A 16,757-nucleotide genomic window follows, 5' to 3' on the forward strand; every position below is an offset into this window, starting at 1 on the left:
CAGAAAAACAAAAATTTACTTGGATGTAAAATATTTTCAGGCCTCTGTGCCTTAGAACCTTTTAAAAATATCATCAGTCTCCTAATGAGTATTACCAAGGTCCACTCACTGGTTCCCTTGGTCATATATGTGGATGAACCATTTCTAAATCCCCACTCTCAATGCCAAAATCTTTGGGAAATCATTGGGAATAAAAGTTGGATCAATGTGACTACATTATTAGTCAGAGAACAAATATTCCAGGTAAGTAATTTTGTTTTCTCCCAAAGATTAAATACATTCCCACCTGTGGTGACTAATGGGCTCCAGGGATCTTTCCCTATATACTTAACAATGAGATAGCTAAGTGGCAAAGTCAACAATAATCAGAAGGCAGGTGCAAGGAACCAGCCAACTTTTTACAAATATTATTTTTCCTTAAGGGAAATTAGACACGCCTTTAACACAACAGCTCTGTAACCTGAAGAGAAGAGATGTGGGGAGAGGAAGGTTGCCAACTAGGAACAGGTTCTATTATAGCAATCAGCTCACTTTAGTCTTGGCAGGAAATGGAATTTAAGCAAACACAAACTTCTTTGAGCTTAGTCACCCAAGCTAAACCCTTGGATCCAATTTGGAGTCATTTCTTCTGTTCATCTACAAAATCTAAACAGTTACTTCAGTGATTATTCCTACTGAAATGTCTTTATAGTCTCTCCTTATTTTCCATCTCCACTTATCTCTGACATCTTACCATCTCCTACCTAGGCACTCAAGTGCTTCCTAAACAGCCTTCCAGACTCTCCAAACCCAGACTGTCAATTATTGCCCCAGTGACACTCTAAAACAGGCCTCTATAGAGTCATACTTTAGCTCAAAATACAAGGTGAGCTCCTTATAGTCTACAAGTTTGATCTCTTCTGCCTGACTTTTAAGGTCCTTCATAATCTGACTCCACCCTATTGACCCGGCCTTATTTTCCAGTTAGACTGGCTTCCACACCAGTCTCCCATGAACCCACAAGACACATGCCCACACTGCTCCACTGTCCTCCACAACTTCACATATGCTGTTTTTTCTTGTGTGGAATTCTCTCCTTCTCCACTTGCATATCCAAACTCTACTCATTCCTCAGGGCCTACATTAAGTCTCACCTCCTCCCTAAAGTCTTTTCTCACTCCTTTGGTACTTACATGTTTTCTCTGTATTATGTAATCTATCACTTAACAAAACAGCTGTAAAATTGTTCATCACTCATTTCATATGCACTAGCCCTGATAGTGCAGTGGTTAAATGTTCAGCTGATAACCAAAATAATGGCAGTTCGAATATACCAGCTGCTTCAGAGGAAAAAGAGTTAGCAGTCTGCTTCTATAAAAATACAACCTTGGAAACCCTGTAGGGCAGTTCTACTCCATCCTACAGGGTGACTATGAGTAGGAATTGACTCTTTGGCAATGTGTTTGGTTTGGTTTTGGTTTAGAATTGTCTCCACAACTAGATATAAATTAGGTCATAAAACATTGGCCCTCATGTCATAGATGATCCCAAACATTGTATCCATCATTTTTGTTTTATTTAATTTGAATAATTTGGCACATACCACCACTGCCTATGAAATTTTCCCAATAAAATCAATCTTCCATCACCAATCCCCAAGTTATTTAAATTAAGAATAATGATATCAGAATATCCATTAATACTCATCACCATCAAGTAAATTCCAACTCATAATGACCTTATAGGCCAGAGTAGAACTGACCCATATGGTTTTCAAGATTGCAAATCTTTATAGAAGCAGACTGCCATATGTTTCTCCCTCGGAGAGGTTTGTGAGTTTGAACCACCCACCTTTCAGTTAGCACCCTAACACTTAACCATTATGCCAACAGAGCTCCTTAGGCACCAATTTAACCCCTAAATATTGAGTGTAGATGAAAATGTATTAAATGATTTAGAAAAATCACTGAACAATAATTTAGGACATGCATCTGGCTTCTAGGTCCCACACTGCTGCTAGTCAGCTCTGATTCCAGAGCCATGCAGGATCTGTAAAATGAAGGGGTTAGACTGAGTGGCCTTTATGGTCTCTTCCAACTCTTTTTTCTAAGAATTAAAGCTAGCAATATGGCATCACAGCCTACTTTAGTCATGTCTGAAAAGCAGGAGTTAAGAAGTTTCTCTTTTAGAAATAGAAAAGCTCTAATTACGTCTCTTTATAATCCCATTACTGATATTTATAGGAAATGTTGGCATCTGATTATTCCTATTTATTTAGCAGTACGTTAAGAAAAGAAGCCCTGTACAGTGGTTAAGCATTAGGCTGCTAACTCAAAAGTCAGCTGTTCACACCCACCAGTTGCTCTATGAAAGAAAGATGTGACAGCGTGCTTCTGTAAAGATTACAGCCTTGGAAACTCTATGGGGCAATTCTATTCAGTCCTATAGGGTTGCTATGGGTTGAAATTGACTCTATGGCAACTACTAACTGGATTTGCTAACGGTAAACAAAAACCATATAAAACATGTAAAGTATACTTTTAAACTACATAAAATAGGGTCATAAAAGCAGTGAAATGAAATCAGGGGAGTTTTCTAAAAGGAAAGAAGAAGTAGCCAAGAAGGAAATGACATTAGAAAGGGGTCTTCCATGAATGCCAATCAAATGATAATGCTAAATGTGTTACAGAATCAGTCACACTGCAATTCTGCTTTAAGAAGCTCATTCATTCATTCATTCCAGGGCTTTGAACTGGTTCATTCCAGTTCAATCCCTTGCTGAGAATTTGCATTTCCCCCTCACATATACTGAATCAGAATCTATATTTTAACAAGATCCCTAGGTGATTCTTATGTGTACATGAGGATCCTCTGGACATCTCTAAGAATCTTGTCAAAAACGCAGATTCTGATTCCATATATCTGAGGTGAAAATGCAAATTCTACTCTGGGGGGTTGAACAAGAATGGCCTAGTTTGAAGGCCTAATTCATTCACGATTCATTTATTGATCAAATGTCTAAGTAATGTGTTGGGCACTTGGGATAAAATAAAGGAAAAGACAGTGCCCACCCTGTAAGAATTCACTGCCCAGTGGAAAGACAGTCGGGGTCAGAGCTAGCACTTACCTTGGCCAAGTGCTTGCTGGGTGCCAGGCACTCTGCTGAGCATACCAGCCCCATGAGGTAGGTACTGTTATCACCCCTATACCACAGAAGAAGAAACTAAGGCTTTGGGAGATTCAGTAACTTACTCAGCTAGAAAGTAGCAAGGTTGGCTTTCAAATCCAAGCCACTCTGCTTCCAAAGCTAGCACACTCCAACCTAACCCTACATTGCAAATGGGTATTGACAGCGCAATGTGGTGAGTCGTCAGGGAGACAGGTGCAAACAACCAGGAATCTTCTGCAAAGAACAGGTGCAAAGAACCATAAGATACACTTTGAACCTGTCCACTGGAACAAATTCTGAAAGCTGGGAAGAATGGATGGGAATCTGGCCTCTCTCCAGAGCTCAAAGAACTTAGTCTTCTGTGAATTCCAGGCCATGGCCTCAGGCTTCTGCCAGCATCTGAAGGAAAGAATTGGTGTTTGTGAAACTAGCTGGCATATGGTATACAGCAGCCAGGGACCAAAGCAAAACATTTTAGTTACTTCACATTCTCTGCCAATTTCCAAAAAGAAACATGCACAAATCCAGACACACGTGCTCCATTGCCACAGCAGTTCCCCCAGAGAGTGGTTCATTCAAAATTCACCTTCTTCCCACCAAAATAAGAGAGACACATGTTTGAAAACCAAAAATAAAAAGGAAGAAAAAGACTCTTCGAGAAAGTAAAGGCCTCATGAGACTTTAGGGAAAAAGACTTCTGGAGAGCTCCGTGGCTGTTTGGTCCCTCCTGGACTGAGCAGCTGCCAGAATTAAGAGGACCCCAGAGGGGGCCTAAGGGTCACAGTCACAGAGAATCATAAAATGCTGGGGACCCTGGGGAAGACGCTGAGAGCTCAGCAACACCCCACCTGCTCTAACACCAGCCTGGAGCCCTCATTGGAGATCTGTTTTGAATCACAACACTGGTGGAGAAGAGGCTTTGTTTATTTACACTGTGGTATCTCTTTGTCTTTTTCTGTTTGTTTGGTTTAGCCTAGTAAGCCATAAAACCTTCAGTGTGTTATGAGGAGAAGACATGCTCCCAAAGGACGAGGGAAGATTTTTGGTTGCAGCAAGGTGCTAGAGAGCCTTATCCTACCAACATCACCTCCTGCAGCCTGGAAAAAAAAGAAGGAAATTCACTTTCATCAAGGCCCTAAAAAAAAAAAAACCAACCAAACTCACTGTTGTCAAGTCAATTAGTCTCAGCGATCCCTTCTTGAGTTTTCAGTAACCCTTCCAAGGAGTGGCTGGTGGGTTTGAACCACCAGCCTTCTTGTTAGCAGTCAAATGTCTTAGACACTACACCACTATGAAGGGTTATATCCTAACCATTGTGCTAGAGATCTTATCTTTTTTAAGCCTAATGATAATTCTTGAGATATTATTAACCTCTTTTACAAGAAAAAAAAAATAAGATGAATTTCTGAACAATACTAAATAATTTGTTGAGTATCACACAATTAGTTAGTAGTAGCCAGAACTAAAGGTCTACCTGACCCCAAACACAGTAGGAAGTCCTAAAGAGAAGACAAAAAATGAACATTTTCCTGTTTGTTTAATTACCCTTTTTTTTTTTTTGTAAGAATTACATACACAGAGAAAATATGTTAAGCTTTGTAAAAAGGCATACAATGCAAAGTACGACTCTCTCAACCCCTTTCCCTCAGTTTTCCTTATCAGAAACAACTGCTGACAGCAGTATTCCCAGATAGGGTGCACCTAAGGGGCAGACTGATGCTACCATTTGTGTTAAAAAAAAAAGGGGGGGGGGAGGCTGTGTATACATGAGTGCTTGTATAAAGAAAAAACAAACTCACTACCTAGGAAGGAAGGTTGGGCAATCTACTTCCATAGTGATACCACCTCGGAAACCCAAGGAGGGGTTGCTATGAGTCGGGTCTGACTCGACGGCAGTGATTTTGGTTTTGGTTTATACAAGCACTCTTATGTGCACAGACCTTTTTTTACACAAATGTTAGCATCATTCTGCCCCTTCTTAGGCACCTAGTATACCTTGGAAATTTCCAAGGCCTCAAACTGGTTCAACCCCTTGCTGAGAATTTGCATTTCCCCTCCAGATACACTGAATCGGAATGGACATTTAACAAGATCCCCAGGTGATTCCTACAGGTCCCTAGGTGATTCTTGTTGAATTACAGATTCTGGTTCAGCATTTCTGGGGTGGAAATGCAAATTCTCAGCACAGGGATGAACCAGAATGAACTGGTTTGAAGCTCTGGAAATTTTCCATATAGGTACACAGATCTCTGCCTCACACTTAATAGCTGTTAGAATCTGCTGTATGGGTGCTCAATAACTTATTTCATCAGTCTCCTGTTAAATAGACATTTAGATTGTTTCCAGTCTTTTCTTGTTGTAAATAATGTTGTATGAACATCCTTGTACATTCTTTCTTGAGCACATATGCTAGAATGCCTTTGGGGTACATTCTTAGAAGTGAAATTCCAGTATGTGTGTTTCAAATCTATATACCAGAAAAAGCCAAACCCACTGCCATCAAGTCGAATATTCCAACCCATAGGGACCCTATAGGACAGAGTAGAATTGCCCCATCAAAGGTTTCCTAGGCTGTAAGTCTTTACTGAAATAGATTGCTTCATCTTCTCCTATGGAGCAGCTGTGATTTCAAACTGCTGATCTTTTGGTTAGCAACTAAAATGCTTTAACCACTGCACCACCAGAGCTCCCTTAAATTTTGCCAACTCCCACTGCCACGGAATAAATTCTGATTCATAGTGACCCCTTTCAAGTTTCTGAGGCTATAAAAGCTTTACAGAAGCAGAATGCCCAATCTTTTTTCCACATAGGGTTGGTGGGTTCAAACTGCTGAACTTTATGGTTAGCAGCCAAATGCCTTAACCACTACACCACCAGAGCTCCTTAAATCTTGGTCAACAACAACAATTACGACACACTGCCATCAAGTCAGATCCGACCCATAGTGATCCCTCCTTGGGTTTCTGAGGCAGTATCACTATGGAAGTAGATTGCCCAACCTTCCTTCTGAGGAGTGGCTGGTGGGTTTGAACCACCAACCTTCTGGTTAGCAGTCAAGTGCCTTAGGCACTATGCCACCAGAGCTCCTTAAATCTTGATAGATAAGCCAAATTGTCTTCAAAAACAGGAATTAATTTAATGAGTTGCTGTCAAGTCAACTCTGATTTATGGTAACCATACTTGTCAAAGTCAAACTCTACTCCACAGGATTTTTAGTGGCTGGTCTTTCAGAAGAAGATTACCAGGACTTTCTTCCCAAGTTCCTCTGGGTGGAATCTAACCTCCTATCTTTTGGTTAGCAGTCAACTGTGTTAATCATTTGCACCACCCAGGTGCTCTGCAAAAAGGACATGGGTGTGGTATCCTCCAACCTCCTCTAACTTCACAAGGGGGAGACAGAATCACTATCAACACCAGCAGCCCAAGGCTGGTGCCCATGAGGCTGAAATCAGACATGCACCACTCTCCAAACTTTTTGCCAATTCTGACACCAATTGTCCCTCCCAACACACTCTCTGCTTCTCTGCTATGTTCAGTAATTTGTTACAATGGTGACACAGAACTCATAAAAAAATACTCACAGCTAGGGTTTTGTTTTTTTTTTAAGGAACTCTGGTGTGCCTAAGGCACCTGACTGCTAACCAGAAGGTTGGTGGTTCAAACCCACCAGCCACTCCACAGAAGGAAGACAGGGTGATCTACTTCTGTAAAGATTTACCACCTTAGAAACCCAAAGGGGGTCACTATGAGTCAGAATTAACTCGATGGCAGTGACTTCTTTTTTTTTTTTTTTTAATGGGGTTTATTACAACAACATAGGTTTCATTAGGGAAGTAACAGGTTATGATTCAGGTGGAATGCTCCAGATACAATTCTTCAATCAGGACAGCCTCCTCTCTGCCATACCTGTAGGCCTCCTCTCTTTGATACTTGGCCTCCCTCGACCTGGCCACTGCTCTGCTCTGGCAAGTGTTACAAATCTCTTTTAGCATTACAGGTAGGGCACATCGTACTCTGCCAGCAAGCCTCCTGCCCAGAGGCGCTACAGCATTCTCACTCCATGGGCCGGCAAGCCCTCCACTCTGGCTAGTGTCAGTCTCTTGGTTCTGCTGCCATCTCTCTGCCTCCTCTTCAGTGCTGGGATCTCAGGTCCAAAGGACATGCTCCACTTCCACCTTATCTCTCTTGGTGGCAGTGAGATTCCCCTTTTCTGCCTCTAGGATGGCTCATTTTAAGCCTAGAGGAATGGCAAAACTGACCAATCCCCACGTTAGGGTTCCATACATCTTATTTCCATGGTCCAACCCCCAAAAGAGTGCCATGTACCTCACTGACATCATTAACAAGCTATCCAATTCCCTTGGTGGACCACAAAACACCTCATATTTACATAGTCCCACCCAGTCATCTGATGAGAGTCACAAAGACCACGGCTAGAAGATTCATGTTAAGTAATTCACTGCACCACAGACTCCATGCACTAGTTTATACTGCTTAAAATATATATTCATGTCCCCCACCATATTCATATTCATGCTTTCCCCACCATCCCAAAACAGTGGTCCATGCTGTGCTTAAAGAGAAAGTATTGATATGAGAATCTGCTCCTTTGAAAGGTGTATACTTTCTCTAGCATTCACAGGGGAAACTTAAAGAGTTCTGGTGGTGTAGTGGATAAGGCATTTGGCGGCTAACCAGAAGGTCAGCAGGTCAAATTTCCCCACCAGTCGCCATTCTGTGGAAGGAAGACAAAGCAATCTACTTCTGTAAAGATTTACAGACTCAGAAACCCATTGGGGGTCATTATGAGTCAGAATCAACTCAATGGTAGTGAGTTTGGTTTGGAGCATTATACTCCTATAATAGTTTTGGAACTCCTTGTATACTGAAGAAGCTGACTAAAAGCATCTGGTCCTCAATTATATGCTGTTGGCAAAGAAGGAAAACAGAACAAACCCCTGAAACCCAGAAGTCATCTGTGACTAATAAGCTCAGTCCACCAGGGTACTGTCAGAGCCATTCCAGTCACCCCAGGGTATCACAGTAACCAGCCGCCTGCTGCACAACAAAGCCATGGCAGGCTGAGCCAGGGAGAAGATATCTACCCCAGGCAACAGCATTCAAAGTCTACTGGCATTCTCTGCTTGTTGAGGGAAAGAAAAAGACAGGGAGGTAAAAATCTGTGAGGAATCTAAGATTAAAAAGAGACTCCCAAGCATTCGGCTGTGTTTCCTAACAGTACCGAACTGGGAGAGAAATGGATACAGGAGAATATGAAACACTCATAGATATGTTTTCCAACATAAAAACTTCCTAGAATGAATAAATTCCTAATGCATTTGCAATACTCATCTATCTCCATCCAGTGCTGTAGTCCAATTAAAACATGGGCAGGAATATTGGTCTGAAGTGGCTGAGAGAATGTGAGCCATGTATTCTTTCTTTGCCTTAGTTTTGCTTACTCAAATCTGCTGAAAGCCTGGGCCTGACAGAATTTCAGGATGCATTATAAAATGTCCCTCTTCTATTTGGCAATCACCTTGCTGAGGCATTGACAGTTCAAGACCTGGTGAGAGAAGCTTGCCTGCCACCATGGTCTTGAGAGGACACAGAGAATGGACAGCACCTTGGAAGGGCCTTGAGGGTAGGTTGACAGGAGAGAGAATTTGTCTCTAAGGGGTTGATGAGGTCCCAGCAGTGGTCATATTAATGACTACTTTTAACTTGGCTTTATTTTTGAGCTTTTGCATAGATATTACATGACTAAAACAACAAGTAAATAGGCATTGCTAGCCCCACCTGTCAAAGATTTTTAAACCAGGTGCTTCACCTACAGATCTGAGTGTTGTAACCATGTAGGGAAGGCGCCACCAGGCCCAGCAAACAGCAGAATGCCTTCTAATTATTACTTGTGTTTTTTCCAATTAGCAGCCAACATTATATTGTCATGGAAGTATTGTTGGGAGTTGTTTGCCTCTATGCAGATATATTCAGATACTTAAGTATAGGTTTCCAGGATTGATATGTGTCATTATAAAAAATTACAGAGTTGAAAAAAAAAAATGATTTCAGATGGATTTGTTTTAATCCATCAGATCTGAAGCAGCATCTGGGTCAGCTTCACAGGCATTTGGAGGCTATTGGAGAGAGTTTGTTGTTGTCAATATATACAAGTTAACCTGATTTTCCATTGTTAGCTCCACTCCTCTGAAATTCTTCCAAATCAGTCACTAATTCACTTTCAAGTACCATCCATCACCATTCAGATGAGCTTCACTTCATTCTCATTGATTGAGTTTGATTGACTGATTGATTGATTTCTTATTAGTCCGTCATCTGGACAAAGAAAATTTGGAACACTCATCTTCAAATTCTATTCCAGGGGTCATATAACTCAATGTGAGTTTCTATGATTTATTTCATCCCCCATTCCACTGACTCTGAGCATTTTCTATTCTCTATCATGTACTTCTGGTCTAGAGGAAACTTTCAGGATCAAAAATGAACAAGACTCTATGAAAAATAGAAAGATTGAGAAAATTTAGAGTCCAAAAAAGGGAAATAATTAAGCTGAAGTTCAAAATTTGACTAATAAAACTGGTCTTCCATACATACAAAATAAATCCATAGGCTCTCCTGTTGTTGTTAGTTGCCATCAAATCAGCTCAATTCACGGCAACCCCAAGTACAATAGACTGAAACACTGCCTCTTCCTATACCAGCTTCATGATCATTAGTATGCTTAAGTCCATTGTTGCAGCCATGGTGTACTTTGAGTGTCTTCCAACTAAGACAGCTCATATTCTAGTACTCTATTCCATTGCAATCCATAAGGTTTTCATTGCCTGCTTCTCAGAAGTCAATTGCCAGGCCTTTCTTCTAGTTTGTTGTAATGTGAAAGCTACACTGAAACCTATCCACCATGGGTGACTGCTGATATTTGAAATACTTCTGGCATAGTTTTCAACATTACAGCAACATGCAAGCCAATACAATATGACAAATTAACAGACAGGTGGGTGTATTCTCTTAGCACTCCTATTTTACATGCCTTGAGGTGACTCTGGGAAAAATGTAAATGAAACCTCTGCCGATAAAATAATCTAATACATAAATTGAATCTATCAAAATGTACCTAAAGATTTCTCCCCAGTAACATTTAGGGAATTCCATCTATGTCAGAGCCACAAGTGATAAGACAATTATATGAAAGCTCTTTACATCACTATTGAGCAAGTTGCTTTAAGTTTCTACAAGTAGAAAATCCATATGTAACCTGGAATCTATCCTTGCTGACCCAGAGGTCTTTAATGATCTTTAGTGACCTTTGCTGTTTTCCCCTATATGCTGTTTAAATTATACTTCATATCAGAGAGGATTTAACCAAAACACATAGTAGGAATGCTTACTGAAATGAAAAGCAGACATCAACCAAATATATTTGCACTAATATCTCACTGATTTATATGCTTCGGTTAAGAACGATAATTGTTGTTAGGTACTATGGCAGTTAAGGTTGTATGTCACCTTAGCTGGGCAATAGTTTTGAGTGGCTTGGCAGCTAGATGTAGTTATTCACCATGACAATATTATAATCACCTCCATGGTAGAATCTGCTGTGAGCAGATAAGTAGCTGAAAGAGAGTGACTTTTAGGGGTGTGGCCTGCTTCCAGTATATATAAAGAAGCTTTGGAAAAGGTGTCTAGCTTTATGGCACATTTGGATTCTGCATTTGGCTGAGTCTTCATTCCTAGTTCCTGGACTTGAACCAGTGGCCTTCTGTGTTGCCTGCCAATCTCAGACTTGTTCCTGGACTTGAACCCAGTGGCCTACCATGTTGCCTGCTGATCTTGGAATTGTGCCATTTCATCTGCTGATCTTGGGTTCATCAGGCTCAGCAGCCAGTAGCTACAAGAGTCAGAAGAAGCCTCCAGTTCCAGTGGGCCTGGAACAAGAGGCAGAGATGAAGCCCAGGGCATAGGACCCATACCCACCCCTTTGAGCAGGCACTCTGAATTCAGACTTCTAGCCTCCTAAACTGTAAGAGAATAAGTTCCTGTTTGTTAAATACATATCCATCCACTTGCAATATCTCTGTTATAGCAGCACTAAAAAAAAAAAAAAGAACTCAGTGCTGTTGAGTCGGGTCTGACTCATAGCAAACACTCCTTGGGTTTCTGGGGCAGTATCACTATGGAAGTAGATTGCCCAGCCTTCCTTCCAAGGAGTGGCTGGTGGGTTTGAACCACCAGCCTTCTGGTTAACAATCAAATGTCTTAGGCACTATGCCACCAGAACTCCCATAAATAGGTGTCATCAAGTCAAATTCAGCTCATGGCAAGTAAGTACAACAGAACGAAACACTACCTGATCCTGCACCATCCTGATAATTGTTGCTATGTGTAAGCCCATTGTTGAAGCCACTGTGTCAATCCATCTCACTTAGGGTCTTCCCCTTTTTTGCTGACCCTCTACTTTACCAAGCATGATATCCTTCTCCGGGGACTGGTCCCTTCTGACAATATAACCAAAGTGGGTGTGATGAAGTCTGGCCATTTCCGCTTCTAAGGAGCATCCCAGTTGCACTTTCTCCAAAAAAGATTTATTCATTCTTCTAGTAGTCCATGGTACATTCAATAACCTTCACCAACACCATAATTTAAATGCATCAGCTCTTCTGCTATCTTTTTTATTCATTGTCCAGCTTTCACATCCATATGAAGCTATTGAAAATACCATGATTTGGGTCAGATGCACCTTACTCTTCAAGGTGACATCTTTGCTTTTAACCACTTCAAAGAGATCTTTTACAGGGCAAAAGAGATTTGTCCAGGGCAATACATTGTTTGATTTCTTGACTGCTGCTTCCATGGGTGTTGGTCATGGATCCAAATAAAATGAAATCCTTGACAATTTCAATCTTTTCTCCATTTACCATGATGTTGCTTATCGGCCCACGTGTAAGACTTTTTGTTTTCTTTATGTTGAAGTGTAATCCATACGGAAGGCTATAGTTCTTGACCTTCATCAGTAAGGGCTCCGAGTCATCATCACTTTCAACAAGCAAGGTTGTGTCATCTGTATATCACAGTTTGTTAATGAATGAGTCTTCTGCCAATCCTGATGTCACATTCTTGTTCATATAGTCCAGTTTCTCAGATTTTTTGCTCAACACCCAGATTTAATATGTATGGTGAAGGGATACAACCACGACACACATCTTTTCTGATTTTAAACCACACACCATCCCCTTGTTCTGTTCAAATTACTGCTTCTTGGTCTATGTACAGGTTCCTCATGAGCACAATTAAGTGCTCTGGAATTCCCATTCTTCACAAAGTTATCCATAATTTGTTATGATCCACACAATCAAATGCCTTTGCACAGTAAATAAAGCACAGGTAAACATCTTTCTGGTATTCTTTGCTTTCAGCCAAGATCCATCTGACATCAGCAATGATATCCCTCATTCCATGCCATCTTTGGAATCCAGCTTGAATTTCTGGTAAGTCCCTGTCTATGTGCTGCTGCAACTATTTTCAAATTATCTTCAGCAAAATTTTACTTGTATGTGATATTAATGATATTGTTTTATAATATCTACATTATGTTGGGCCTGAAAAAAATGGCTACTAAAAACCTTAAAAATAGCAGTAAACTGTCTGATATAGTACCAGGAGATGAGTGAACCCCTCAAGCTGGAACCAAAAAAACCAAAATCACTGCCATTGAGTTGATTCCAACTCATAGTGACCCTCATTGGGTTTCCAAGGTAGTAAATCTTTATGGAAGTAGATTGCCTTATCTTCCTTCTGGCTGGTGGGTTTGAGCCACCAGCCTTCTGGTTAGCAGTCAAATGCCTTAGGCACGGCACCACCAGAGATCATTTTCTCAGGTTGGTTGGTATAGTAGTTATGTTTGTGTGTCAACTTGGCTGGGCCTGGTTGAGTGGCTGGGCAGCTGGTGGTAGTTATTCCCCATTATGAGACTGGCAATCAAGTCCATGGTGGGATCTACCACAAGCAGCTGAGTAGCTGCCTTTGGGATATGATCTGCTTCCTGTATATAAGGAGAAGCCTCGGGAATGGTCTCTAGCCTATGGCATGCTTGGACCTTGCGTGTAGCCATGTCATTGCTCAGTAGCCTGCTATGCTATTCTGACCATGGGACGTAGAATGGACGTACGTTAATGGCCTGTCATGTGGTTTGGTAACATTGGGACTGTGCCTTTTTACTTGTCAACCTTGGGTTTGTCAGTCTCAGAAGCCAGCAGCTGTCTGAGTGAAGAAACACCTCTAGCTCCAGTGGGCCGGGAGCAGGAGGCATAGCTGGACCCCAAGGTTGAGGGGCTTTCACCTAGCCCCTATAGCCTGGCACTTTGAACTTGGACTTAAAGCCTCCCAATTGTAAGAATAAACTCCTGTTTGTTAAGGCCATCCCATTTGTGGTATGTTTCCTGTCAGAGTGGCACTAGGTAACCAGAATAGAAGGTACTCAAAATATGACTGGGGAACAACTACCTCCTTAAAGTAGAAAATCAATAACCAAACCTACTGTCATCAAGTCAATTCTGACACATCATGACCTTTTAGGACAGAGTAGAACTGCCCCATAGAATTTCTAAGGCTGTAAATATTCATAGAAGCAGACTGTCTGATCTTTCTCCTGCAGAGGAGCTGGTGGGTTCAACCTGCTGGCCTTTTGGTTAGCAGCTGAATGCATTAACCACTGCACTAACAAAGCAGAGTCAACTTAATGACGTGTGTGGAGTAATGCTTTTGAAATCTTCCTTTGCTGATGTGGCATGGTTCCAAATGAGAAGAAGCAGCTACAAACATCCATTCATAATCAGAATGTGGGATGTACAGAGTATGAATCTAGGAAAACTGAAGTGGTAGAAAAAAAATGAAGTGGAACACATTAATATTGACTGACATCCTAGGAATTAGTGAGCTGAAATGACAGATATTGGCCATTATGAATGAGACAATTATATGGTCTACTATGCTAGAAATGACAAATTGAAGAGTAATGAATGGTGTTCCATTCATCATCAAAAAGAACATTTTAAAATCTATCCTGAAGTACAATGCTGTCAGTGATAGGATAATATTTACATGTCTACACAGAAGACCAGTTAATATCATTATTATTCTGATTTACACAGCAACCACTAAAGCCAAAGATGAAGAAATTGAGATTTTTACCAACTTCTGCAGTTGGAAACTGACAAGCAATCAAAATGTATTGATAATTACTGATGACTGAAATCAGAAATTTGGAAAATATCACCTTGGTGATAGAAATGATACCAGAGATTACATGATAGAATTTTGCATTACCAATGACTTCTTAACTGCAAATACATTTTTTAAACAACATAAACATGGACCTCACCAGGTGGAATACACAGAAATCAAATAGACTACATCTGTGGAAAGCGATGATGAAGAAGCTCAATATCATCAGTCAGAACAAGACCAGGGACTAAATGTGGAATAGACCATCAATCACTCAAACGCAAGTTTAAGTTGAAGCTGAAAAAAATTAAAACATATCCAGAAGAACCAAGATATGACTTTGAGTATATCCCACCTGAATTTTGAGACCATCTGAAGAATAGATGTGATACACTGAATACCACTAATGGAAAACCAGACAAGTGGTGAGATGACATAAAGAACATCATACATGAAGAAAGCAAAAGTCATTAAAAAGGTGAAAGGAAAAGAGCACCAAAATGGATACCAGAAGAGACTGTGAAACTTACTCTTGAATGGAGAGAAGTAGTTATAGTGAATTAAAAAAAAAAAAAAAAGATAAAGTAAAAGAACTAAAAAAAGATTTCAAAGGGCAGCTCAAGAGACAAAGTAAAGTACTATAATGAAATCTGCAAAGACCTGGAGTTGGAAAATCAAAAGGGAAGAATATGCTTAGCATTTCTCAAGCTGAAATAAATGAAGAAAGAGAAATTCAAGTCTCAAGTTGTAATACTGAAAGTTTCTATGGGCAAAATATTGAATGATTCAGAAAGCATCAAATGAAGATGGAAGGTGTTCTGGTTACCTGGTGCCACTCTGACAGGAAGGTACCACAAATGGGATGACTTTAACAAACAGGAGTTTATTCTTAAAATTTTTGGAAGCTAGGATTCAAAATGGAGTCTCGCCAGTGAGCACCATGTTTTATTCTCTCTGGCATCTAAGAACTTTAAGAACTAGGTACAACAGTTTGAATTGAGATTTTTGGTGCTCTGAACAGCTCACTGATCCAGATTGCACCAAACACAGAAGAGCAGAATTGGAGGAAAGGTACAGGGAGATTTTTCAGGAAAGAGCTACTGCCGGAAGACGAACGGGCACCTGAGAGAGACCATTGAAAACATTTCTGCAGCAGTCACTGTCTGCCGGGCAGAGGCGGCAGCCTGAGATCCCCAAGCCAAGAATGAGGTCACTTATAGCAGCTTACCAGTGACCAATACAATATTCCAGCCAGCAGCGGCAAAGACCTGTCTCCAGCGGCTGATTTTGTCAGTAATTTGGGAGGTGAGGGTACAGCAGGACACAGACACCATTGCTAATACACAGGTGGAGATCTCACTGGTGCACCAGAAAAGCTAACTCCCTCCCCTGCCAGCAGATTACAGAGCAAGTTTGGGTCAGACTGGGAGACACTGTGCTTTTCTTTGCCATGGTTATCTGGACTGCAGGTCACTGGCAGATACTCCCCCGAATCCACCACAGCTAAAATTGTGTGCATCTTTGGCACCGCAGGTGGGAGGTATCGCAGACAAACTCCAGAGCCAACCATTGCCGGTTGGGTGGGATTGCATTACCACCGTGGGCAGATGGGGCACAGAGAGCAAAAAAACTGCAGCTGAGCATGCTCACTTGAGTTTTGCTCTGGAGCCATGCTTTGGCGCTGCGGGGTCACAGAGGTGGGGGCTTTTAGTGTGCATGAAATTGGCAGACATTTGTGATCCTCTAATAATATGAATCTTTCCTGAGATTGAGCTGCGGTTTTGCAAATAAATACGTCATAAGTAAGAACCTACTCAGGTACTCCCCCGAGTCCAACACACCTGAAATTGCATGCATCTTTGGTGCTGCAGGTGGACGGTATCACAGACAAACTCCAGAGCTGGCCATTGGCAGTCTGGCTGGATTGAGTCAGCACCGCGGGCAGAAGGGGCACAGAGAACAAAGAAACTACAGCTGAGCCCAAGACCCAAATTTTGCCTTGGAGCCGTGCTTTAGCATTGTGGGGCCATGGAGGGGGGGCCTTTGAGTTTGCCTGAAATTAATGGAAATTTGTGACCATCTAACAAGAGGAATTTTTTACTGATATCGAGCTGTGGTCTTGCAAATAAAAACGTCATCAATAATACCCAGCTCAAAGCCCTTGAAACCGACCCCAGCAAGACTAAGCTTTCCTTCTTCTGCTCCCACCTTCTCCGCCAATAACTTCACTCATTCAGTAGAAGAAACCATATTCAGCCAATTACCATAAAACCTCACGCTTTGAACTCTAAACCCTCTGTACGAAAAACAGAAAGACATATCCACACTACACACAGGGATTCCACCATCACAAAGAAAACAGCAGAGC

This window comes from Orycteropus afer, unplaced genomic scaffold (genome assembly GCF_000298275.1).
Source record: "Orycteropus afer afer isolate SDZICR_OR568_19922 unplaced genomic scaffold, OryAfe1.0 scaffold00093, whole genome shotgun sequence".
NCBI lineage: Eukaryota > Metazoa > Chordata > Mammalia > Tubulidentata > Orycteropodidae > Orycteropus > Orycteropus afer.